We start from the raw sequence: 26,781 nt of genomic DNA, 5'->3' as shown, positions 1-26,781 counted from the left end.
TGGAGGTTATCTCCTCCAAGAGGAGAGCAGCAAGCATGCCTTTTTCCCCCCTAGTTCATTGCCATCCAGGATATTTAAAAGAAAACACTGGGTGGATGTCTCTGTCTACCGACATTAGATAGCATTTCTCCTCATTGGTGGCAGCAAACCTGCAAGGCACAATTACTAGAATGGAAAAGCCACTTGTTGTCAGTTGACAGAGAAATTGCCTTTAGAGCTGTTGTTCTCTTCTACATCATTCTGGATAGCAAATCAGCAACTTTAAGAGAGGGTTCATCTGCCTTTGGATAGATATTTTTTGAGTACTTCCTATGTTCTAGGTTCTAAGGATACACATTTTAATGATGGAAGAAAAGGTAGGGAGATGATAAAAAAATAATCAGCTGGTTGTACTAGTTCTAAGATACACAATTTTGCCATTTTGAATCCTGCTCCTCATAAAGCTGTGTTCAACCTCATCCATTGTCCAAGAATCAGCAGTGATATAAGTGTCATCTTTACCTTCTGCTCACACTTGTTGAAAGGTGGAAATATTTATTGCTGCCCTTTAGTGATATACATTTTGAGTACTGGGCAGATTCAGTTTAACTGACATATTTGAGGCGATTATGTTGTGATTGCACATTAAGCAAAAGTTATTTCCACTACAGATGGGACAGGACACAATAATGAGACCTAAGTTTGAAAGCTATGAAACTAATATTCATTTTTAAAGTATAAGTGACTGCAACTTCATATTTTACTGCAGAACAATAATGTGCCTCATTTATATTTTCCTACTGTGTATCATGAAGTGGTATGTAATGAACATCTCAGTGCCTATATGAGTCTACCAGAGCTCTTCTAATTAAATATAATCAAAATTCAAACTGGTAAGAAAATTTTGCATCATACTTGGTTAGTATGACACTGAATAATAGCACATTTTATAAACATGGCCTTGTAGATTCGATGAAATAAATTTAATGAAGAAAAATCAGATGTTTAGAAGGTCTAGAAAAAGAATAAAAGATGACAACGTTTTGGGAAATAGCTGGAGATTTGTAGGGTGACGCACTTAGGTTTAATGTGAGGTCTGTCTGGGGCTGTTGGAGCCAAAGCTGGAATGACAACAGTAATCCATGACCCAAGCAGAACGGTCAGGAAGAAGAGGAACAGCCAGGTCAAAGGCCCTAGGGGTATACACACAAAGTTTATTCAAAAAGGAAAAACTGCTGTAGCTGAATGTCTGAAGGCTGATGTTAGGAATTTTTTTAGCCTTCCTTTACATATTTCAGCAGCCAGAGAGATTAGCTGTGTAACTGGCTAAGATATCGTCTCAGGTTATTTGGAGAAGAGTGAACTAATAACCTCATGATACCTTGAGCCGCCTCTGACTTCTGTGTAGTACCCTCAGCATGGCTGCGACAATTATTCATTCACTTTGAGACAGGCCATTGTCCACACACCCAACCATCTACCCTGCTCTTTACACGGTCTGTTATTTCCTGGTGACATCAGTGCTGTCCCCTCTCAGAGATCTATGGAACTCCAAGGATAAGAACTTTAACTTCACTTGAAGTTTTGGTTCAAAAAATAAATGATTCAGCCAGGCCGTGGCTCACACCTGTAATCCTAGGTACTCAGGAGGCTGAGATCTGAGGATCGAGGTTCAGACAGCCCGGCCAGGAAAGTCCATGAGACTCTTACCTCCAATAAACCACTAGAAAACCTGAAGTGGCCCTGTGGCTCAAGCGGTAGAGCACTCGCCTTGAGCTGAAGAATGCAAGGACAGCGCCCAGGCCCAGAGTTCAAGCCCCATAACTGACCAAAAAATAAAATAAAAAATAAACGATTCAAAATGAATTGAGGATGTACATGGTCGTTTTGCTTCATGGTGTCTCTCCTGCGCGTCTACCCACGTGGATTCCCTCAGGCTCCTGCCCGGGAGCGCATGCCCTCCTAGCTCTCTGTGTTCTCATTCCTTATGGCTAAGCTCAGTTCTCACCCACAGCCTTTCTCTCCTGGTAGGCTGAGTGGTTGGATCACCTATTTTTTCTTCTTCTTATCTTTTTCTAACACTTACCTTCATGTCTCACCTTCCACCTCCAAGAAATGGATCAAGTTTACAGTTACGGTGAGGTTATATATAATCCTATTCAATCTTTCCTAAGCTGAAAATATCACAGGTCAAAAATGCCTTGCATCTAATATACTTACCCCAACTACGGAACATAGTAACATCCTGGCATACCTTACATATGCTCAAAACACTGTTAGCCAAACTGGAACAAACAAAAACTTAGCACAGGTCCTACTTTATCAGGAAGTTTTGGCTATCTCATGACAAAATAGAGGAATGAATACTGAGGTTTTCACTGAGGCTACATAGGTACTTTACAAGTTAAGTCACCTCCAGCTCCATTTTCTTTTCTTTTTTGGGGGGGGAGGGGTCCGGTCGTGGGGCCTGAACTCTGGGCCTGGGTGCTGTCCCTCAGCTATTCAGCTCAAGGCTAGCGCTCTACCACTTGAGCCACAGCACCACTTCTGGCTTTTTTCTGTTTGCTTATGTGGTGCTGAGGAATCGAACCCAGGGCCTTGGGCATGCAAGGCAAGCGCTCTACCACTGAGCCACCTTCCCAGCCTACCTACCCCCATTTCTTTTGTTATTTTTAGAATACAATCTTTTTGTTTGTTTGTTTTTTGTTTTTGTTTTTTTGGCCAGAGCCAGCCTTTATACTCCTCCTGTGTGGTTGGATGACAGGTATTAACTATTGTGCCTAGCTTCTTATTGACTAAGGTGGACTTTGTAAACTTTTTGCCTGGGCAGGCCTTGAACCACTATCCTTCAAATCTGACTCCCAAGTAGCTAGAATTATTTCATGAGCCACTGTACCCAGATTTCAATTTCAGTTGTACATATCTGTTAAAAAATATGTACAGTATTTGTACCTATTTGATTAAAACATGGTATTTAATATTTCTATCTCCTTATTTCTGTTGAGACTTCAAGCTCTTCTCTTTAAGTTATTTATAAAATGTGTAAACTGTAAGTACTCGGTTGTGTTGTGGAACATGAGTACTTACTGTGTTTTGGTACTTGTTATCTGAAGTCTCTCTATGTCCCATATTCTCACCTTTCCCAGCCTCTAGCAAAAGCCATTCAGATAAACGGTTATAGTTTCCGCATGTGAGAGAGAACGTGTAGTATTTGCCTTTCTGAGTCTGGCTGACTGAATCATTTTGGTCTATTTTGCCGAAAATGATAGGATTTCATTCTCTTTATGTCTGAATAATATTCCACTGTGTATGTATTTAGTGCCTACTTTTAAGATGATATTTCCATCATGCTGCCTCAAGAATGATCTGAAGATGCCATCAAGTGTTCCCTAAAATGCTCTTGGCAAGGTTTTATTCTTTAGTTTTTCCTGTCTCTTCTGTATTATTAGAAGAGAAAATCTCTTGGGAACATGACTAAGAAGGCACATAATTCATTTGCACGTGCCTACTCCTGATTCCAGATGATCACAGAGGAGACATTGCATTGCAGGTGAAGGGCAAAGTTCACCTAAGTGCTATGAAGTCTGCATTAGGTACATATACTTCCTTATCATTAAACTACTGTTCCATGCCTCTAAGTAGCTACCACACAGAGCTAGTATAATAAAAACATTTGAAATTTCAGAAAAGAGAAGGGAAAACAGAGATAAAAAAGAGGTGACAGTGATAAAGTAGGATTTTAGTTGCTGTGAACACCCACAGAGCTCCTGAACTGTATGCTGCATTGTGTTGGTATGCTGACAGGTTCCTTGCAGTTTTAGGTGTCTCTTCAAGTTTAGCTCTACGCAGGTTTTCTTCCAAAAAATTTCAAGATGTTCACATAAAACATTTACAGCACTTTTTGTAAGACTCGTGGCCACAGAATTAGTTTGGAATTCTGCTGAATCACTAGTGGTATGAATTTGGCAATTCTAGGTTACCATGAGGATAATTTAATTCTGAATGCAATATTGTAATTAAGATTTGTGAGCAGAAATGCTAGGCACAGCAGCAAAAATAATCACTGCCATTCATTGAAAACTTGCTAAGCACAAAGTGTCAAAAATTTTGTGTACATTGTCTACACATGTTATCCATTTGGAAGACATTCATATTCTCCTTGTATATGGACACAAACTTTAAATTTATGCAGCATTGTTATAGAGTAGTTTGTTTCTATGTAGATCACCATATTCAAGATGATGTATTCTTTTCTAAGATATGATCAAACCAGAAAACCTGAATCTACATCTTACCAATGGGCACAGGTAGAGCCCCATGACCCTTTATATCTTATTCTCTATCAGGTGACCTTGTGTGCATTTAACAATTACTAGGAATGGTAATGGATGACCATGGTAAGCCAGGATGCTGAGCTATAGGCTTTCCGTTTTTTAATTTGTAACAAAAATGAGGAGAAACCTAAAGAAATGTAGGGAAATATTAATACTACTGCAGAAAAGAAGTAGAAGGTAGTGCTGGTAACTAAAAGAAGGTCGATGATTTCTGTTCTGAAGTTTTCAGAGCTTTCCTTGCCTTGTTTTTAGCACTGATTGATTTCATATTTTTGCATTTTTTGAGCTCTGAGTCATAATCACACATTAACAGTTCCAAGTTTAAATTTAACATTGTTTTATTGCTCACAAAACCACCAAGCAATGCCTAGGCTAGTATATCAGTGTCCCAGGACTGAAAAGTGATATTAAAGTCTGTTTTGTGTAATTATATGTGTGTAGGTCAAAAGTTAATCAGAGTGTAATATAAAGTGTTAGAACCAGATTCGAATTCAGATTTTCCATACAACACAAATTCAAGACCTTCAAAATGTGAATCCAACTTTGTCCATATCACACCCATACTAATTAAATTAGAAGGTCTTTGGGCAGGATTAAGGTATCTGTGTTTCCAAAGACACTCAGACAATGCCATGTTCAGCAAAATTTAGGAACAATTTGCCTATTATTGAGCTGTATGTCCTGACCTGTGTGTCTATCCACTCATGGCCTTGCCATGACTCAGATTTAAATTCCTATATAGCAGACTCTTCTCTTTAACCTCTTTTCCTTTGAGAAACTCCTTCATAGGACACCAGAAATAGCAAAGTTATTCTGAATAGCTTGTTATTTCTGGAGGTGGACAAGGAGTTCCTGCTCTTAGAGGGTGCTGAGCCTTTGAGGGTCTTTATATCCTCTTCCTCTTCCCCAAACCTTCACAGAACAGAATTAAAACATGACTGCTCTGACACCAAAGTTTCCAGTGCAGTTGTGAGAACACACCTGATTTGTTACTCCAAGGGCATTATAATTTGCAAATGACTTCCCACCTAAATTAGAGTGTTCCCACGCGGATTCCTATAAATACTCCCTTCTCTTGCATGCAGTGCAGAAGAAGGCTGTGTGGCTGGTGCCTATGGACAGTGCATCTAATCCCCTGGTAGAGGGGAACTCTACACAAAATTGGCATGAGCATGCCAGTTGTGAGCATGTCACCTGTGCTGTGCTCTACATGGGCATCTCTCTCTTACAAACTGTAACCTTCTAAAACTATATCTCAATGATCTTTATATTTGTAGCATCCAGTAGCATGCGGCACTTAAGCACTCAACTAAGGTTGATTTACTCCTTAAAAATCAACTGAACAGCAAGTGAATCTCATCTGAGTTTAAGGAGACCCAATGAATCATATTGGTCTTCTCTGGCAAGGTTTTGAAACCACTGAGAAAAAAGCAGAAGAACCAGGCAAATAATATCAGTAAAACTGCTCTTGAGGGGGTGAGGCTTTTACATATATATATATATATATATATATATATATATATATATATATATATATATATATACTGCTTCCAGAATCCTAGTCTTAGATCCCAGTTGACTGACTAATCTGCCTTCCCAATGGTCTGCTCCAAGGAACTGCTAGCAGGGGGGAGTCCAGCTGAGTTCACACCTGCCACCTGCAGCCTTCCTGCTCCAAGAGCAAGGACCATAAGGATTCGGGAGCCTCAGCTTTTCATTTCAAACTCATTTAGTACAAGCCAGGTCACTGTTCTTTGGGAGTGAACAGGAAAACAGTGAGAGGCCAGTGTGGCGAAGCGGTTGAGCTATTTCCATGTGTAAAGAACCATGCGGATGGTGGGAACTGATTCCTCCGTGCTCTGCCTACCACCACTGTGACCACTTCAGGTCCATGTGTGCCACCATCTCCGTCTGAGCTTTCATCTTCCCGGTGTGATGTGTACATGTGAGATCCCGAACTCTCTCTCTCCACAGTGCTGTCAGTGTTGTTGGTCTAGTGTCCTGAAATGAGCACCTCGCATTCAAGCATACAGTGACAACATCGCAGCTGACAGTAGTACAGACAGTTCCATCAGCTACCTAACTTCAACATCATAAAGCTCCATGCTGTGAATTTGCTAGGAGGATTGTAGGCAGTATGATATTTGCAAATCACGTCGTAAGAGAAGTTTGTGCTCTTCTCCAAGCATATTGGTAAATATATATTAAAGTATTAGTATGTAATTTGAATCTTAAAATGTTCCTAATAGTTAGACATTCCTAAGAGTCTGTAAAGGAGCAATTTGGGGGGTGGGGTGGCGGGGGATGTCATAGGGTGTCCTTTGAACCTTGGCCTGAATACATATAATGGATAATTACTATTGCAGAAGAATCAGATTCCCTGATGATTTTCCTATAAACAATTTAAAAGTCTGAGATCTGTCAGAAGCTTTTTATTTAAAGTTGAAATTCTGTCAGCCATATTGCATGGAAAGAATAAAAAGTCCATGAGTGTTGTCTTTATGTAAAGCCTTTTCATTATTTCTTCTGGTATAAAAAAATAACCATATGAGGTCTATATTTAACCATATTACCAAAGAAGGACACTAAAATTGAGAGATGACAGTTACTATTTTACAGTCAGATCCCTGGTAAGCATAATGTTCAGTCCCCATCCCTGGCTTCCTGGCCTTCAAGGCATGCTGCAGAAGATACACCTGTTCCAACTGTCTGCGAGGCTCCTTACTAACCTACCAGCCTTATACCTATTTTTCTTTCCTCTGCTGCTTAAAAGAAGAAACAACTAAGTTACTGCTGTTCCTGATTTTCACAGTAAAGGAAGGCAAGTCTGAAAATTAGTACTTTTGACACATTTTCCTTAAAAGAAATGTTTTATTGTATTCTCCTTGAAGGTGAACCAAAAGCTATTTTATTGGCACATGTGGACTTCTTAAAATACTTTATTGTTAATACTTCAGCCGCTTGTGTGAATAGGGAAGATTGCTTATAAGATGCAAAAATTTTTGCAGAGTCCTTCAGCATTGGAGTAGAACCAGTGCTGACAATATTATAAAATAAACAGTTACATTTTCTTATCAAAATTATTCTTGGTAGGCAGGATGGCTCAAGTCTATCAGTCTAGCTACTTGGGAGGTAGATGTTGCTCAAGGATTAAGGTTCAAGGCCAGCCAAGGCATAAAAACCCAAGAGACTCCATCTCAACCAATAGCTGGGCTCAGTCACCCCTATTGAAAACGAGAAGCACAGGTAGGAGGATTGCAGCCCAGGTGTAAAGCAAGACCCTGTCATGCAAATAGGTAACCAATACAAAAGAAGACTGGATGCTTGGTTCAAGTGATAGATCGTCTGCTTACCAAGCACAAAGTCCTGAGTTCAGTCCCCAATACCACAAAAAAATAGGTTTTATTAAAAACTCTATCAAACATTAAGCATCTATGGAATCTTTCCTAGAAGCTCTGATGAGTAAAAATAAATCTGTGAACATAATCTGAACAAAACAAATGCAGATGATTTAATTAGTATGAGTATGTATAATATTTATATCTGCTGTGGAATCTGCTGCATACAGTAATCCCTTCTGAGTAGGGGCACCCTCCACCCATTGCCTAGCTCACTCACAGTTGGCCCCTGCAAAATAAGAAGGTCCCTTCTTGTATTGAGGTAGAATCTGGCACTTGAAAATGCTCTCGCTTTTGTTTCACCTGCTGCATATTCAAAATTTAACCTTTTTTCCCTCCTATCTGGGAACTCTTGAAATATGTTGGCATTTGTTTGGCTCTGTGCCTTTTATCCCTCTTGTGTCTGAATTAGAGGTGACTGGCACAGAAGTTTTCTGTGTTGCCTTGAGATGGGTGGGAAGAAGGAGGAAGGCAAGGACTTGGCTTCAGCCCATAAAAATAAACAAACTAGGGCTGGGGATATGGCTTAGTGGTAGAGTGCTTGCCTAGCATGCATGAAGCCCCAGGTTCAATTCCTAGTACGACATAAACAGAAAAAGCCAGAAGTAGCACTGTGGCTCAAGTGGTCAAGGGCTAGCCTTGAGCAAAAGAAGATCAGGGACAGTGCCCAGGCCCTGAGTACAAGCCCAGGACTGGCAAAAAACAAAAAAAAAAATCCATGATTGATAAACATAAGGCCGCCGCTTTCCAGGATTCTGTTTGGACCCTCTTCTCACTGGGTATGCCTGTAGAGGTGATGTTTATACTGATTTCCTGCTAGTAACACCCTTACACTCATTCCAGATACATTCCAGGTACCACTCCTGAGTTGAGCTTCTGTCTTAACTGCATCTTAGACATCTCTACTTCCACAATGCACTAGTGTTCATGGAAATCTCACCAAGTCTTATAAATTCAACATGACAGAATAATTGGTTCTTTCCTGCCTAATATTCTCTTCTTTCTGTGTCTTGTGAGTAACTACAGGACTATTGTAGCTGAGTCTGCAAATTATAAGCAAAATTTTTATTACTTTTCTCAATTATCTGCATTCAGCATCCAGTGATTACTCTAAAGATTAAAACAGAAAAGGCAAAAGAATACAAAAATCCATAAGGAGTTTAATACCAAAGGTTACACCTACTATCTATAACTAAAGAACATTTGAAAAACCTTTCAAAGTGAGCATTAAATTTGTAAGCATTGCTGACATGTTATTTATTTTTCTTTTGAATTTATGAATTCAGAATAAAGACAAAGGAATGCCACTTAAAACATATTTAATTAGTTGAACTCATGGCTTCAGGATAATATTGACTCAGAGTTTACTAGGTTTAAAAATTAATAGAATGCTTATTAATAATAGATGCATGCAATCATTATTTATTGCTCACTGGGCACCCATAGGTTTTGTCTGCACAGACTAATCAAGCAGTGATTTAAGACAATTAAATATACATTTGAAGAACCTTCTTTCTTGAATTGTCTAGACAGTTGCCCTGGCTACCTGTTTGCTTTACATATGTAGACCAAGATGCAAATGATAAAATTTTCTTCTTTTGAGATGCCATCTTATAGAGATAAAGACATCATTTTTCAATAGCAGTTCTGAGCCAAATGCTATATTGCTTGTCTCTTCCTTTGTCTTTTAAAATTTTATTTATTACTTATAATTTTTAGAAACAAAAGTCTCTAGTTTCCCAAGTAAGGCACAGTTTTTAATAAATATTCACTACCATAGAAGTTTCCAGGAAAAACTTCTTTTAATAAAAAGAGAAAAAGATGGGTATTGGTGGCTAATCCTAGATATTCAGGTAGCTGAGATATGAGGACAGTTTGAAACCAGCCAGGGCAGGAAAGCCAGAGTCGAGCTGTGGCCCAAGTGGTAGAGTGCTAGTCTTGAGCAAAAGAAGCCCAGAGACAATGCCCAGGCCCTGAATTCAAACCCTTGCTGGCATAAAAGGGGGGGGGGGAGTCTAGGGAGAATAACAAAACTCTTCACACTCCCTGGTGGTTTAAATTGTTGGAGTTAGAGCTTATTTTATTTATTTATATTTTTAAACAAAAGTTGCAAATTTCCCAAGTAAGACACAATATTTAATAAATGTTCACTACCATGGAAATTTCCAGGAAAAAAACTTCTTTGAAGAAAGAATACTAACAAAACTGTTCATACTCCCTGTTGGGTTAAATTGTTGGAGTTAACATCAGCAGGGATTAAATAAAATGTAAACACAGCTGGGAGCAGTAGGTAGGAGAGGCAGGGACCTGCATCAGGGTTCTAGCCCCCACATACGCAAATTTAGAGTAATGGCAATAGTCCTTGAGACTGCTTCCTTTCCACCTATAGACTTTGGTTCCACCTTCCTCTCATCTATACAGAATCATCAGGATCCAGGCAAGGCATACATGTTCCAGGATTTATAATCTAAGCACTGCAATTGAGCATTGGTTTACTTTTCCTTTTGTAAGACCTGATTAGCACAAATTGTACTGCAATTTGTAGTGTGTGTGTGTGTGTGTGTGTGTGTGTGTGTGTGTGTGTGTGCATTTGTGTACTAGTCCTGGGGTTTGAACTCAGGGTCTTGGTACTGTCCCTGAGCTTTTTTGCTAAAGGCTAGTGCTCTACCACTTGAGCCATAGCTCCACCTCCAGCTTTTTGGTGATTAATTGGAGATAAGACTCATGGATTTTCCTGCCCAGGCTGGCTTTGAACTGCCAACCTCAGATCTCAGCCTCCTGAGTAGCTAAAATTATACACATTAGCCACTGGCACCTGGCTGCAACTGGTATTTTAAGTATTGCATAGGACTAGAATAAAGATTCTTGGTTATCCCGGGTTTCATTATGCTATTCCAAGTATACTGTATTTTGTGTGCCTAAATCTCCTCAATGGTAGCATGAGAGTAGTGTCTATCTAAAAATGTATGCTTTGAGGTTTAATATAAATATGTGGAGTAGAAATCAATGCTTAGTACACAGTCTTATCTCAGAAAAAATATTATAGGTCTTACTGTGCTTATCTGAAAAACAAGTTACTATACAATGCTATTCAAACTATGATTTGCATAGTAAGGGTCCAAGAACTTAACTAGCCTATGACGAAATAAACCTTCTAGTGAAAGCTTGCTTTCAAAAAATTTGCATCATTTTCTAGAGAACTGCCCACCAAATTTAATGACTAAAAATGGAACTACATTCCTGTAGGTTTTGCATTTCATAGTAATTTATTTTTGCTGTTTTTCAGAATTATTGGTGTTGCTAAGGAACAGTTGTGATTCAAAGAGAAACCTTTCCAAATATCCCATAAAAGGAAAAAAAAAATGCCCACAAAATTTTGGTTTGCCATACTAGAAAGAAGACTGCACTATTAGATTGTTTTCTGTACAGAATATGAAAGACACAACCATGGACATAGGAAGAAATGACTCTAAGCAATACTGCCTAAGTTTTAAGATGGCTGCCAATTTTTATTCAATGTCATTCTAATTAAGCTTCCAGGTTTTGATGTTTCCATGGCCCTGTTGCTGGCTCCATGTATTGCAAACCTTACTTCTCCTCTACCTCTGTTCTTCCAATACCAGACTCAAGAGGACTTTGTGACATGTCTGTAGACTGGCTTGGAGCCCCTACATTCTGAGACCAGTGGTTGAGGACAGTGCAGTATGTTGTGGAAACATTTCTAGAAGCCATTCCTACATCAGGTCAAAATTTGACTCTGCCAAAAAGTGGCTAAACAAACAAACATAGAATTAAACCCATTTAACCCAAACTAAATGCATCCCCATGTCAAAGTAACCTTAGCAGAATTTTGTAGTGCCCGCCCACACTATCTCCACCCCCTCCCCCAGCCTTCCTTCCCTCCTACCCCCACTGACTTGTCACGTTAGGCCATAACAAGAAGAGAAACAGTCAGCAGTTTCGACTGGATTCAAAATACCCTACTTTCACAAATGTTACCAAAACATGACTATGTCATCTCATTACTAGGGTGTCTCTTGGGGCCTTGGAAAGAGCTCCAGCCAGGGAGGGGCTCTTACATATCATGGGCTTCTTAATACAAAGCACTCTGATAGCACATGAGTCCATCCACTGGCAGCATCTTGGAATTCTTTTGGTTTTAAAGTTTTGCAACCCATGATTCTGGAATTCCAAATATAGAAATAATTGAGAAACATGGATCACATCCTGTGGCCCAAACATTTATTCTCAAAGAGCTGCTATCCCTCACCTGGAAAGCCAGCTATTACGCAGCTTTCTGGCCTGTTTGTGTCTGAAGAACCTTTCCTAGGTGTTTTCTCTAGGTTTGACTGAAATATATATATCCTTAATGCAGATGTGTCCCTTTGCTTTCTTTACTTATTTTTTATTATACCCTGGGCTTCATTTGAAATGTGGCTTTTTACAAAAGAGATACTTATACCTACCTAGTCATTTGTCATTTAGTTGAGCTGACGGATCAGAACTTTTCCAAATGTGAAGGAAAAGTGGAGAACCCTGGTAAGCTGGAATGGGGGGAAAACAATGTTTCAGTCAGACTCCTTCTAAACAGGAATAGAACTGAGCTGTTTAGCCAAGAGCTAATAGCCAAGAGCTATTTAGTTCATGCTTGAAGAGGTCTTCTCACCTCTGAGTGCTTTTAAAAATCCTACCCTTTGCTTTCCATGCACCCTTTTCCCCATACTGCTTATTCAATGCTACCATCTTCTAAAGCCAGTCTTATGTTTTCCATTAGAACCAACAATGTATCTCCATTCCCTCTTTGAACTATTCTTTTTACACTTCGTTTTGTTTCATATTGGCTATTGGCTTCTAAGTTCCTTTATAGAAGGAATTGTTTCCTCTACTCCTGCCTTACTCTTAGTACTTGCTATAAATATAGGCTGCTCAGTTTTTGTTGTATTGGTTGATAGATTCATGAATTCAGCAAGTGGTAATTGAGGACTTCCTATTGGTTAGGCTTTGGAAACAGTAGTGTCTTTCCTAATGAAATGTAAATTAATTGAATCAATTTGTTTTTGTGTTGTACCTTAAATCTCTGGTGCACTCAACTTTTTAAAACAACAGTCTGATTGTGTAGTCTTTATCAACTTGCATTAATATTGGTGCATCTTGCAACTAGAGAATATAGTGCCATAATGCCTCTTACCCTGGGTTCTTTTCCTATATAGTATGTGTTTCTTTGTCATTTCTCCCAGGCTGCATGCTGAGGTCTCTGTGATGCAGGGTCACCTCTGTGTGGCCATGTCTAGCCAAAAAGATGCTCAATTCATTGTGTTTTATTAACGTTTGAAAAATAAGTTAGCAATACCATTGACTTCTAAAGAAGTTATATAATCTTTATATAGACACTTTCTCCCATGAAATTAATTTTTCAAATCACTCAGGCAGACTTTGATTTACTATGGATCTCACTGTTCTGTGTGGCCAGGCTTAGGGGAGTAAGCCACTGTTTCCTAACTCCTTTTATTACCTTTTAATATCAAATCACTGATTTAATCTTTCTAATTCTACTTCAGGTTACCTATTAATTGACATAGGAAATTAATCAATACCTTAATATTTATGACATTATCAAATGGTAGCATTTGATATCATTGGAAACGTTCTCTTCCTTTTTCTCATCTTCAACGTGTCTTCCTTTTAAAAAAAATTACCTAGTTTGAGTTTTTCTTCATGTAATACTGCCTAAATTACCCAGAACTTAGGACCTAGGTTTTAATTGTATATGGAAAAAGAATCACTACACAAATCATATATGATAGATGTGTTTCTCAAACTATTTAATTATAGAACTTCAGTTTCTGTGGAATGGAAAATTTGAGATCTGAGAAAGGTAGGAAATCAACTTTAAGTCTATCACAACTCCTGATGTTTGTGTAGTTATAAATACCTAAAATTCTTGTGTTTTGAAATAATAACCACTATGGGAATATTTTTCCTCCCGGAGAATTTTACTTATGAAAGAGGCAAAGTATTCCTTTAGTCAAAACTGTTTGCACTCAGATAAAGAAGCATTTTAAGTAATGCATATAATGATGGAAAACATTTATGTTTTATACCTTCTATTCTAGTTGCACTGATATTTTTGTTATTCTTGGGCTCTTTCCTAAAACTTTCACAGTCTCCTTATCATTGAGTAAACAACATATATTTCTCTTAATTAAATGAATAAAATTGCTAGTAATTGTACTAGTAACTAATGAATTATAGTACTTTGTAAAGCTTACTATATAACTTTGATCAGAAATCTGTTCCCTCACAAACACCTAATACCACCACCCATGACTAATTGATGAAACTGAGGTAAAAAGACAAATTTCAAACATTACACCACTAATAAATCTGGATCCAGAGCTTTTTACTTAGTGGTGATTTTTTTGTATGTGTATGCTGGTACTGGGGCTTGAACTCAGGGCCTGGGTGCTATCACTTAGCTTTTGCCTGCAAGGCTGGTACTCTACCACTTGGGCCACCACTTTACTTCTGGCTTTTTGGTGGTTAATTGGAGATAAGAATCTCACAGACTTTCTTGCCCAGTCTGGTTTTAAACCATGACCCTCAGATTTCAGCCTCCTGAATAGCTAGGATTCGAGGCATGAACCATCAGCACCCAGATGATAATGGTGAATTTTGTGAATTTGGAAAAAAAATTTTATTCTCTCAGAAACTCAGTATCCATCATTTTTCCTGTGAAATTTTAGCTTACAAAGACATATATTGGTTTAACTCTTGGCATGATGAATTATCACAAATATAGCAGCTTGAAGCAACTCGCTTAATTATCTCACTGTTTCAGTGGCTCAGAGCAGGCTTGGTTCCACCGGCAGACCAAGGTGTCACAGAGATTATAGGCTCAGCTGAGGCAGGAAGTTCTCCTCCATATCTCCCTGTTCGTTGGCAGAACTCTGCTGTTAAGATTGCTAACCACAGCAACCAGCCACCCACTCTTCCCTGCCCATAGCCTTCTCTTTCAGACCTTATCTGGTCTCTTAACTAGACATAGACCCTCTTTTAAGGATCTCATCTGATTTAGTCCATTTTTGATTACCTCAGTGCCAATGGAAAAGGGTACCTTAATTATATCTGCAAACTTATCTTTTTTTGAACTTTGCCATATTTTGTAACCTAAACGAGAGTCACATCTCCTTCTCTTCACAGGTCCTACTCACATTCAGGGGAAGGGATTGTATCATAAACACATGGGTATTGGAGGGGTATTTTAGCATTCTGGGTATAGTAAGTTAAAATGAGAGCTTGCTTTCTTTTACACTTCTATACCTCATGCTTGTGCAAGGGCTAGAACTAACTGCCTTTTCCACAGTATAGGACAAAATCCCTTGCACAGAATTGGTGGCCAATAGTTGCTGAATAGGCTTGTATCTTGCCCACAGTCCTAATAGGCATATGGTCTGTATTAGTATCACTTCCTATTTTTAGAAATAGGAACAGAGGTCTCTGCTCTCTCTCTTGAAAGTTATGCTGATTTTGTCTCTGTGGGGGGGGATAGTAATTTTATAAGTTATTTGTTGTGTGTTTGGCTATGCTTCTTGGTGACCACTCACATTCTTTTGAGGAAAAAAATGTGAGCATATGCTATCAATTAGCTTGCTCAATGAGGAATTATGTAAACAGTCAATGCCAAAGTGCTGAAAAATTGGAATTACCTCATCTTGTTTACAACTGGCTTGCCTGGAGATTATATAGTTTCCTAAGGCACATTGTCAGAATACTTTCAAATCATTTGCCAATGTTTGAGACTGCTTTGCAGCAAAAATGTGTGAGTCTAATACATGATAGGTATTATTTTAATTCCCTGGGGTGCTGATCTAATTTTTTAAGTGAAGTTTTCTCAGTACTTTCTAAAATAACTCTTCTTGTACACATCATAATGTATTTAAAGAATCAGTGTGTCAGGAAATTTTGACAACCAGAAAGAACTTTCTGAGCTTTTGTTTTGTTTTGTTTTGTAGTCCTGTCTCGAATTCAAGTTCTTTTTTTCTGCTTCATGATAATACTAACATCTATTTACATAGAGCCAACCTAAAGAGTTCACTTTTCCTTTGAAGAAGTGTGAAGTGTTTTTCTAGCAAAACTCAAAAATTTCTAGGAATTCTTTCACAAAGTAGTTTTTGAACCTCATTTGCTTTTACTGTCCATCTCCTGAATCTCCCTGGGATATGATTTTCCTCCTGTTATTTTAGAAATTATGGGCTATCACAGCTGAATAATATGAGCCATCACCTTGCTACAGAGTATCACTGATTCCACACTGAGAAAAATGGTGTGTAAAGATGAATAAGCACTTGGAACATATGAAAGTATTTACCACTAGATAGTTTGTGGAGATACCACTAGATAGTTTGTGGAGATACAAGCAAGTTTTCTAAATTATACAGAAATAGTTTTATGTGATCTAACGCACTTGCCAGATCCTTTCTTTTGCATAGGCAAAAAAGGTTTATTTCTCTTCTTCCTATGACCTATTCCCTGCTATGATTCCTGAGTCTAAGTGACATGCCCTTATTCAACAGGCATTTATTTAGAAGCTGTCACTTGTCAGTTAACTCAAGTAATTTTTTAAATTTAATTTTATTGTAAAGGTGATGTACCCAGGGGTTACAGTTACATATGTAAGATAATGAGTACATTTCTTGTCGGACATTGTTACCCCTCCTTCCTTTTTCTCCCGTTTCCCCTCCCCCTGCCCGGCTCTCCCCCTGCAACTAGGAAAGTTCATTTCCAGCATAGTGTTTGGTGAGTATCACTGTTCATTGGTTCACCCTTTCTCCTTTGTCTCACCATTTTGTTATTCTCCTTCCCTTCCCCAAATCATATAAACATATGTACAAGACATAGGGTACTAAACTAAAAAGCAGTGACAACAGGGGATAAACCAACAGGGGGGAAAATGAAAGAAAGAAGAAATAACTTCACACCATACATTAAAAACAACAACAACAAAGATGTTTCCACATCTTGGAGTTCATTTCAATTAGCACATTTTATATGGTCATATGTACATAGCTATTGTAGCTTGTGTAATTTCATAAAGCTAGTTGCTGACCAAATATATTATCATAGCACTAGAATTTATACACATAATGCTAGCTTTTCCTCTTCCTTGCTGTAACTCCATGTGGAGAATAGACTTCAAATCAGAGACAAGGGCTCAGCTGCCCACCCAGCTAATAGCTCTGGATGATCCAAGGCAAGTGCCATTGTGGTGTTCTTAAGCCATGTTTTTATCCTTTGATTGATGACCCTGGAACTCCCCAAGGGAGGATGCTGGGTGGCTTCTATGCATCAGGTATGGAAAACGCTTAGCATAGTGACTGACACTTTAGATGATCTTAAATATCATCTATTATTATCTTGCATTTCAGCTTTTATGATAGGTAGTATTTGTGGCTAGCAGCTTGAGGAGTAAGATTCAGGAATTCAGTTAAGAACACAGTTCCTTCCTACTGTCAAGACTGCCTAGATTCAACTCCAGCTCCACTTGAACTCCTTGTGGTTCGGTTCTGTCAACTAGACAAGTTCATACATCCAGCTCCAGCGTTCCTGGGAAAACTAGCTTTGAGAAAACGCTGAGGGAACCTACAGAATTACTCTTTTACTTAACTTTAAGTGCATTCCTGTTGCTTTAAGATGATGGTTTTAAACAAATTACTCAATAATTTACATAAGAAGTTTCCTTCACATTTTTGGAAATAGGGCACAGATGGTCTTCAACAGATTTTATGATTTTTGTAGTCTGCCCATACTTCATACTTCATACTTCATCACCCCCCTTTTGCATTTAGTAAATAAAATAAAAATCACAAGGGTAAAACCTTTTTGTCCATCTATATGATTCATGGCCTCTTAGATTTACTTGATTGTGCTAATGTTTCTTATCACAGCAGCTAAAGGTAATTAAAAGAAACTGCCTTTACCTTGGGCACTGTGTAGAGATAGCTCTTCTTCCCTCTTCCTTTCTCTCCACCCTTTCTCAATGCCAAAACCTTGTGCTGTGGCATCTCCAACAGCCTCAAGGCCAGCAAAGAGGCCTGAGAATTGTACAAGTGTAGCCACCTTGTCTAATCTTTGATTTCCCCATACCAAACAAATGCCTAGCACAGGGCTGAACAAGTAAGAGGCACCAGGCAGATACTTTTGTGTGTATTGCACGTTCAGAAATCTTACTTTGCTCAAGTAGCTTGTTCTCCTTGCAGTTTGGTATGCATTTTGACAATGATAGAAATGTTTTCCTTCATGGGGCTATTTGTGGGGCTGTTTTAAGGAAGCCGTTGGATTCCCCAATGAAGGAGAATGATGTTTAAGCATGAAAAATGTATTCTAGGGGTTTGGGAGGGGATGGTTGTGATTTTTCTTCTAAATTGGCCCACTCTTGTAAATGACTGGAATTTACCCTAGAATTACAGTATGTCCCACTCAAGAATGTTCTGTCCGTAAGAGAGGCAGAACAATTCAGTTTACAGTAAGAACAGATTTAGACAAAACCGGTATAGGTTGACCTGTCAAACAAGGACGTGTAGAATTTTTCACTCATGGTGGAGTCCCATCAGAGCTCAAAAAGTTTCAACCTTTGGATCACATTCAATTTTGAATTTTCTTTCCTTCATTTAAAAAAGTTTTTGGCAGTAAAGGAGTTTAAACTTAATTCTCTAAGCTTGCTAGGCAAGTATTCTACCTCTTGAGCCATGCCCTCAGCCCTTTTCGCTTTAGTTATTTTCAGATACTGTCTCACAGCTTGTTTTAGATTATAATTATGTCTTTGCGAGGAACATACTATAGCAAATGTCACTCTACTAACAACAGGAGATTTAGAACTTAATACCAGGTTCTGCAATTGCCTAAGTAATGCCCTAGGGAATACATTTAGATATATCTGAAAAATGTATTAATTCCTTTGGACCACTCGGGGAGTATTAAATGACTTATGGCTTCAAAGAAGAGGCTGTGGAATCATCTCCAGAAGTAATAGAACTAACTCACAGTTTTATCTCATCATATATCAGTAGCACCAATTCCATTTCAAGTGTGAACTATGGGGAGATAAATACGATCCTGGAGTTGGGAGGATGTTTCCTTCTGCGGATTAGAGCTGTATATTTGGCCTTTCCAAATACTAACAGTAATGGAGATTGCATATGCATGTATTCATTACAGAGATGATGGGTTTTTCTGTAGAGGGTGTTTTATAGACCAAATTTTAAAGTGTAATGGTGAGAATATTTCTGACATACCAAATGTGCTTCAACTAAAAAATGTTCCTCTTTTTCTTCTTTTCCCTCCTTAGTCTCCCTTTCCTCCCTTTTCTTTTTGTTTTCTTTCCCTTTTTGTGTGCCTAAGGTAGCCAGTGGCAGTGTGACAGGAAACAGATGTTAAAGTAGGAATTTTAGGTATGAGTGGCAAAGTGTACTATGACTGAAAGCAGGAATTTGTGCTTCTCCCTCCTACCTCCTCCTTTACAGGTGAAGGTTGACAGGTCTGTACACTTGAGTAAGATGGACAAATCATCAAAATGCTTTTTCCAAGAAAATTATACATCATTTGGGGGTATTTCCTATTTGGACTGTGACAAGTACTGGGTATAAAGCATTGAGAAAATACAAATCTAACTCTTGTTATCATGGAAATGATACTATAATTAAGGGACACTAAAAGAAGAACAAGCATAAAATGAATGGTACTACAGGGGAAGAATTCTGAACTTTCTAGTTGGGATTAAGTTAGGTAACCAGGAACTGTCTGAAGATGTAATACTTCAACTGAAATAGAAATGAATGGAGTAAACAGCTCAGTGAAGGTCTCTCCAGCTGGGAGATCACTAGTCAGGAAATTCCATATAGAGAAAAGAACAATGAGGTTCAAAAGACAGCCATGTCTTGAGTAGCCATAGTTACACCAATCCAGTGAGCATGCTATGAACTTGGATGAAGGTTAGAGACCTAGGCAGTTAATTGATAATGCAGAGATTTATGGACATATTTAGAAGTTTTAATTGTGTTGTCAAATTAGTGAAAATCCATCCAAGGGCTTTAAAAAAGAGCACGGAAGATGGTGTAAATTATAAGAGTATCAGTGGCAGTGTACCACTTGGCATGGTAAAATGGGAATAAGGAATCCAGTTAGTAGACTATTAACACTTATCCATTTAAGAGATAATAGCATGGGGTTAGGCCTAGCTACTTGGGAGGTAGAGGTAGAAAAATCATGGTTTGAAGTCAGCTTGGACAAAATTTAATGAGATCCTATCTTAAAAATCAAACTAGGTATGGTTCACTTCTATAATACTAGATATATAGAAGGCAGAGACAAGTACATTGCCAGTGAGGCTGGCTGTAGGCAGGAATGTAAGATCCCATCTGAAAAACTACCGAAAAGGGCTGGAGACATGGCTTAAACAATAGGGTACTTGCTTGGCAAGTGCAGGGTCCTGGGTTTAAAACCCAGTACCACTTCCTCCAAAAAACTACAATGTCATGACTAAAATCTCAGCAGTACAGTTGGAGAAAAACTAAACAAAAACCTGGATATAGTAGTTATTTGTGGGAACTGGCAGGTAAATGGTTAATGAAGTTGCTAAAAGAGAAGCAGATCTTAAGGTTGAACCCTAGATTTTTGTCTTGTGCACCTTGATAAAGGACAATGTGATTTGCTAGGCAGGAAGAAAAGCTTTGGGGGGGGGGGAAGTAAAGATTTTAATTTTAGCAAAGGTAATTTGAGATGCAAACATCTTAAGTATGTCTATGAATATATGATTTTAATGCTCAGATGTAAATTTTGGAATTTTTTTAATCCAAAAGTTATATTGAATGAAACAACCTAGGGAGGTTATTACGCAGTGAAAAAGAAGGGGTCAGGACTTAGTCCCAAATAATTCCATTATTCACAATTGAGTTAGTGGAGGAAAAGCCAAGAGAGGCAACCGGAAGGGGAAGTGGGAGAAGGAGGGAGGTTATACGGCTGAAGGAAAATAAGCTCAAGAAAAAGGAGGTAGCTGCTGTTCTGGTATTGAAAAGGCTGATAACTTAGGAAGCAGACCACATCCAAGTAGATTTAACAGGTTTATGATACAAAGATGTGATGGAAGGAGGAAGATTGAAGCAGGACTAGAGTAAGGTGAAGAATGAGAGGAGACTAAGCATGGGTAAACTGTTCTTCATCTCAACCCCAGAGGAACGTTGAGGAGTTGGGCAGAAGCTGGAAGAGATTATGAGCTCAAAAGGAATATATATATTTTAAAGATGGGAAATGCTACAGCAGAAAGGGAGAAGAAATCTGTATCCTGGCTTCAGAACATGGGAGGCACCAGTTATTGCAAGAAAAGGAGGAGATGGGTGGAAACCCCTTATTGTTTGTAATTTGCTGATGTAAGTTGATGAGGTAAGTAAACTGTCATGGTTTCTTTTCTTTTCTTTTTTTTTTTGTCAGTTGCAGGGCTTGAACTCTGGGCCTGAGCACTGGCCCTCAGCTCTTCAGCTCAAGGCTAGCCATAGCGCTACTTCTGGTTTTCTGAGTGGTTTATTGAAGAGAAGAGTACAAGTCGTTAGGTCGAAAAATGAACTTTACAATTTTGGCGGGGAGGAGGGGGGGAGATGGGAAGGGATGGGAAGGGGAAACAAAGGAGGAGGCAACAATGCTTGATAAGAAATGTACTCATTACCTTGCCCATGTAATTGTAACCCCTTTGTATGGTATTTTCACAATTAAAAAAAATCATTAAAAAAAAAAAGTCTCATGGACTTTCCTTCCCAGGCTGGCTTTGAACCACAATCCTCAGATCTCAGCCTCTTGAGTAACTAGGATTTCAGGTGTGAGCCACCAGCACCCAGCTGGTTTCTATTTTTTTCAGTCAAGAGAGAAGTCATTGGCTGCAAGTAAGGGAATGTGGAAATTAGAGGAATTGAAAAGTTTGCAAAAGCAATCAGGAAACTTACTAGCTATAGTAAGTAGTAAACCACACTATTGATAACAAGTCCACAGAACCTTCACATGGAAAATTAAAGAAAACAGGTGAAAAAATGAAGATGGGAGAGGAAGAACAGTTTTGTCTAGTTGTGCTCACACTATTGCAGTAGATCCCAGAGGAATCAATCTTGCAACAAAGCACTTAGTTGTTTTAGCACCTAGGTAGGAGATATATGCCTGTCCTTTCAAGAGACTCCCAGACGAGGTAACTGTGTGTACATTTATGCCTGATTCTCCAGGCTGAGCTCTGTAGTATGATTCAAATTGTTCATCCCCACCAAGTAATTTTTCCCTAAAATTTTATCAGTGAAATTTATGTTTTTATCTTGAACACATCCAGAATTCACAATACACAGCCAAATTCTCTTAGAAGGACTACGAGCTTGTGAAACTTAGAAGGACGTAAGTGTAAGTGAGCTGAAAGTAAGATGAATGCAGGTACAAAGGACTTGGGGAGACAGTGTAGAAAACCCACTCACTCAGAAAGTAAGTGGGAAAAGATCTGCACCAAACCTAGTACATTACAATTCTATGCTGGAATGAGTTTGCTTTTTCTAGGCTATTGTCACAGGAAAGCATTAGTCATGTTCTCAGCCTACCTGTGGAATGACACATTCTTTGCTTGGGTCAATCAAAAAAATAAAGAGAGAGAATGAGAGTTCAGGATGTTTGTAGAAACGCAGTATTATTATATTCTATTATTCAACCCTTTTCCCTATTTTTGTACACGTTATCATACTGATGTGAATGTTAGGAAAGCCAACACCATAGATTCTGATCTTTTTTTATAAGAGGGATTATGTTTGTCATAATTACAATAATAATTCTTTATCTGTGCACTAGTATGTGTCTATATCATATGTTTTGTACACTATCATAATTTATTTCAAGAGGAATAGAAGTACGACTTTTCTTTTTTCTGAAGACATGTCTTCATTTTTTCAGCTTTGACTTAGGTACTTTCTAATCTGTAAGGAAAAGTTCTGTTGATCAGAATATCATTGGAGTTGACTTGGAAATCATCAAAGTTGTGTTTAATTCCAAGTCTGCTTTGCTGTCTTTGTACATAGAGCTCCAAAACAATGCAGAGGTTAAAGGATTGGCTCTGGAGTCTTCTCTGGTTGCGAAAACAACTCTTTAAAATAAGTGTAATAAAATTACCTCTTTCATGAGGCTGTCACAAGGATTTAGTGATTTGAGAAGACCGCAGTTTTTATGGATATTGCCTGGCAATCAGTAAGCAAACAACGATGAAGCATAGGAAGGAACTACAGAAACCAGGAGGAGGCCACATACAGAAGTTGGAAAATCCTTGTCTTTGGAGTCAGAGGTCCATTTCCGGCCCTGAAGTCAAATCCTTGTGTAATCTTAGGATGCCATCTTTCTCTCTAGGCCTTGGCTTCCTTAATCTTTTGAGCTTAGAAACTCTATTTTTTACTCTCAGCTTTAGTTTCTTCATCCTAACACAAAAATATTTATTCTTACTTCTTAGGTCTGGTGTTAAAATTATGTGGAATTATATGTAGAAACTACATAAAAAGACATTAGGTCTAAGGTCTGCTTAGCATCTGCTGGGGACACTTATGTAATGGCATATTGCCAGTCAGACTTGTTTCCTTCCTGATAGAACCCAGTGTAGTTATTGCTGACAGCGTACTCAGTCCCCATGGTCTGTTGCACCTACAAGTCCCTGAATATTTGATCACTTTCTCAATGAGGTGTACATTTTGGAATAAGCCAAGATCAAGCTTATGAAGTCATTAGTTATATAATAGTCATTATAGTTATTTATTGCACAAATAGTGGAGGCTGTGTTCTAAATATATGACACCTAACTCAATAAGTAAGTCTTGGTACCCACTGCAAGGCCTAACCTATCAGTACACTGTGAAGATGGACTCCCTAGGGACAGCTTGTCCACCTGTCCCCTGCGAACATGACAGGCATATCTCAGAGCATGCTGCTGCAGTGAACACAATGTGAATCAGGGTTGGAATGCACACCCTAGAGGCTGTTAGCTCCATCTCATTGAGTAAAATGTTTCCTGTAATGCTGGCTCAGTAGGGTTCAGACAGAAAAGCCGAAGCGCTACAGTGCACTGCATGGAGGGGTGATTCCTCTTCCTTGGATATAATTTAAGGACTTTATTTCTCCTATCCCATAAAATAAACCAAAGTCTTAATTGTCTGAAGAGGTTTCATGGTGATATTTCCATACACACATATAGAGTGCTTTTATCAAATTCACCCCCTCTGTTCCTCTTTCTCATTCTCCCTTTTTAGCACTTTTTAGCCAATTATACATGTTTTATTGTTATATTCTTGTGCATGTATATAAAATACTTTCAGCATCATCACCCTCATTCCTCTTTTCTCCCTTTCCTTCCTACACTGGTCCTGTTCTCTAAGCCATCATTGTTGTAAATCAGTTCTTATGCTCTAGATTTCCCATATGAGAGAGAGCATTTGACATTGTCTTTCTCAGTCTGACTTGTTTTTTTTTTTAACATTTTGATCTATTTAATACTGAATAATACACTACTCTCTCTCTCTCTCTCTCTCTCTCTCTCTCTCTCTCTCTCTCTCTCTCTATCTATCTATCTATCTGTCTGCCTGTCTACCTATACCCATTCATATGGTGCTGGCCACCTAGGCTGATTCAATAGTTTACTCCTGTGCATGGAACTGAAAGAATCATAGGTATGCAGGTATGTCTATTCTTTGCTGACTTACATTCTTTCAGAAATATGCACAGGAGTTGAAATAGCAGGACCATATTCTAATTCTATTTTTCTGTTCTTGTGGAATCTCCATCCTGATTTCCATGATGGCTGTACTAATTTACATTCTCACAAAATGAGGAATTTTATTTTTAAGAAGGGAAATATAGGTTATCAGAATGATTTTTTATATAGTCAGGCTAAAACACTGTAAAACTATTTCCACTGTGTGCTTATACAGTAAAAGCAAGCATAGTTTGGGCCAAAGACTGTCAGAGACAAATTTACAATGCCTCATTCTTTTTACACCTAAGGCATCAGCTACATAACTCTGTAAATTACCCTGACTTCCTGACTAGCTAGGAGGCCCTGGGGAAAGCTATAGGATTTCAACACTGGCCTGCTAGCTTGCCTGAAGGGCTTTAGAGAGACTAGGTGCAGGCCAAGTTGCTACAACTGTCCCAGAGCTGTAATGTAAACCGCATGGGGAACACAGTGAGTCCTGCAGCATCTGTGGGGACCACTCCTGTGAGAGACCCAAAAGATCCATATGGTCCATAAGTCATGTTCCACGCAGAGCTGGGGGTGGGCGTCTCTTAGCTGTTGTAGGAACACACGATGAATCGGCAGCAGCAACAACAGCAAACCAGAGTCCTTTAGGCCATTTTAATCATTTTCTCCATGGCAGGCAAATGTTTCTTGAGGAATTATATTTTTAAAAAGCACTGAGTTTCTTTGTCTTTTCAATTAATGGGAATTTCTCTATTCTCCCATATGCTGGTACCGAACATTTACCAAGCACAAAAAGTGATCTTACAACTGCAGAAATTGGCTTGTAAATTTCATGCAGTCATGAACACCACAAACCCAAATGTGAAAAATCAGTCTCTGTAAGATTCATTGCTTTTTCTTATTGCTATCTTAATGTGATGCCAAGAACAGTGTGCTGAAGAAAAGAAAGAGGAAGTGCCATGAATAAGATCTCTTTCCTGTCTTTCATAGCTGTCTGTTGAAGAAGAAAAGATACATTAACCTGTTTTCTGGAAATTATAAATTTCAGTGATAAGGACATGAATGGTTTTATGTTGTTGACTTTTGTTAATTAGCAAAAGGGAGTTGCAATGTTCTACTGTACTCTAGATCTAAGACAGGTCAATTGATAGATCTCTGTTTCTAGGGAGTAGTGGTCAATTCCCATATTTGTGTTTTCTTTTCTCTATTGTAATTGACATGCCACTGATGTGTTGTTATTATTATGACAAATTGATTATACTTCACCTATATATGGAAAGCTTTTATTTAAAGTAGTCTCTAAGTAAGTTCTCTCTTAATATTAAGAAAGTTGCGTTCCATGGAACGTCCATACACCTTTGAAACCTGGTGCTCTATGTGGTCTGGCCAGCCATGGACACACCTACGAACCTTCTGTGATCCACTTCCACAGCTCTGAGGGGAGGAAGGTAACTAGCCCAGCTAAAAGGGCTAGACAACTGATAAGATTCTTGCCATAGCACTTGATAAACACTGGAATTCTGACCTGATTGAAGTTCTCTATTTATGATTATTATTTTACTCTTACAATTGAATTTGTACTTTGTATTAACTTGCAGTTTCTAGTATTAAATCTATATTAAAAGATTCTAGTCTTCTGTATCTAGAAAGATGAGGGTGTTACAGCTAATTATTCATTGTTGCTTAACAGTGTTGCTGTGAATAATTTGGCTTTTTAGTGTAGTAGCTGCATGCTGGGTGTGGGAGCTCTGACTTTTCACAAGGGAGGCGAAGACACCCTAATCTCTTCTTTTCCTCATTTCTAATCATCCAAAGCTAGTTTAACTACTTCCCTAACTCTCAAGGGAGCCACAGCGTTTGTCATCTGTCTGAGTTGTTCTTATGCTGTGTTGCTTGGTGCGGAGGTAAAATATTTCACAAGTTTGTCCTTGAGAAATCTGAATCTGAGATCTGACCAAGCAGATATTTAGAAGAGAATGAAATAATGAGCAAACAGAAATCTGTGGGCAGTAGTTTGACTTTAGGTTCCCTATGGTCATAATAAGATAAATTAGAAATAGACTTTCTGTTGGCTACATAGAAAAGATGCTGAAAACAGCCTCCTTACAAAAGGGAATGGTTCTTTCTCAGTTAAAGGAATAATGGTCACTGCGTTATAAATAAAGACCATTATTCTACATCTGTGCTTATAATTTACTTTTGAAGGATTTAAGCACTATCTCCCCAGTGACCTGGAATCTGTTTTGTTTTTTTTTTCTGGAATCTGTTATAAGAACATTACCTGGCACACAGAAGGACGCTGTGGTTTGCTATTTCCAGT

General features: G+C 38.5%; 1 protein-coding gene across 2 annotated transcripts in view; it reads left to right on the top strand.

Moving 5' to 3' along the window:
* The window catches only part of Pdgfd (platelet derived growth factor D), a 168,019-nt gene that overhangs the window by 24,993 nt on the left and 116,245 nt on the right, over window positions 1-26,781 (top strand). The window lies entirely within an intron of this gene.

The sequence above is a fragment of the Dipodomys spectabilis genome, unplaced genomic scaffold, assembly GCF_019054845.1.
Source record: "Dipodomys spectabilis isolate Male_0828 unplaced genomic scaffold, ASM1905484v1 ptg000023l, whole genome shotgun sequence".
NCBI classification, from domain to species: Eukaryota; Metazoa; Chordata; class Mammalia; order Rodentia; family Heteromyidae; genus Dipodomys; species Dipodomys spectabilis.
Note: the sequence above shows the minus strand (reverse complement) of the source record. Positions and strands in the feature narration are given on the sequence as shown.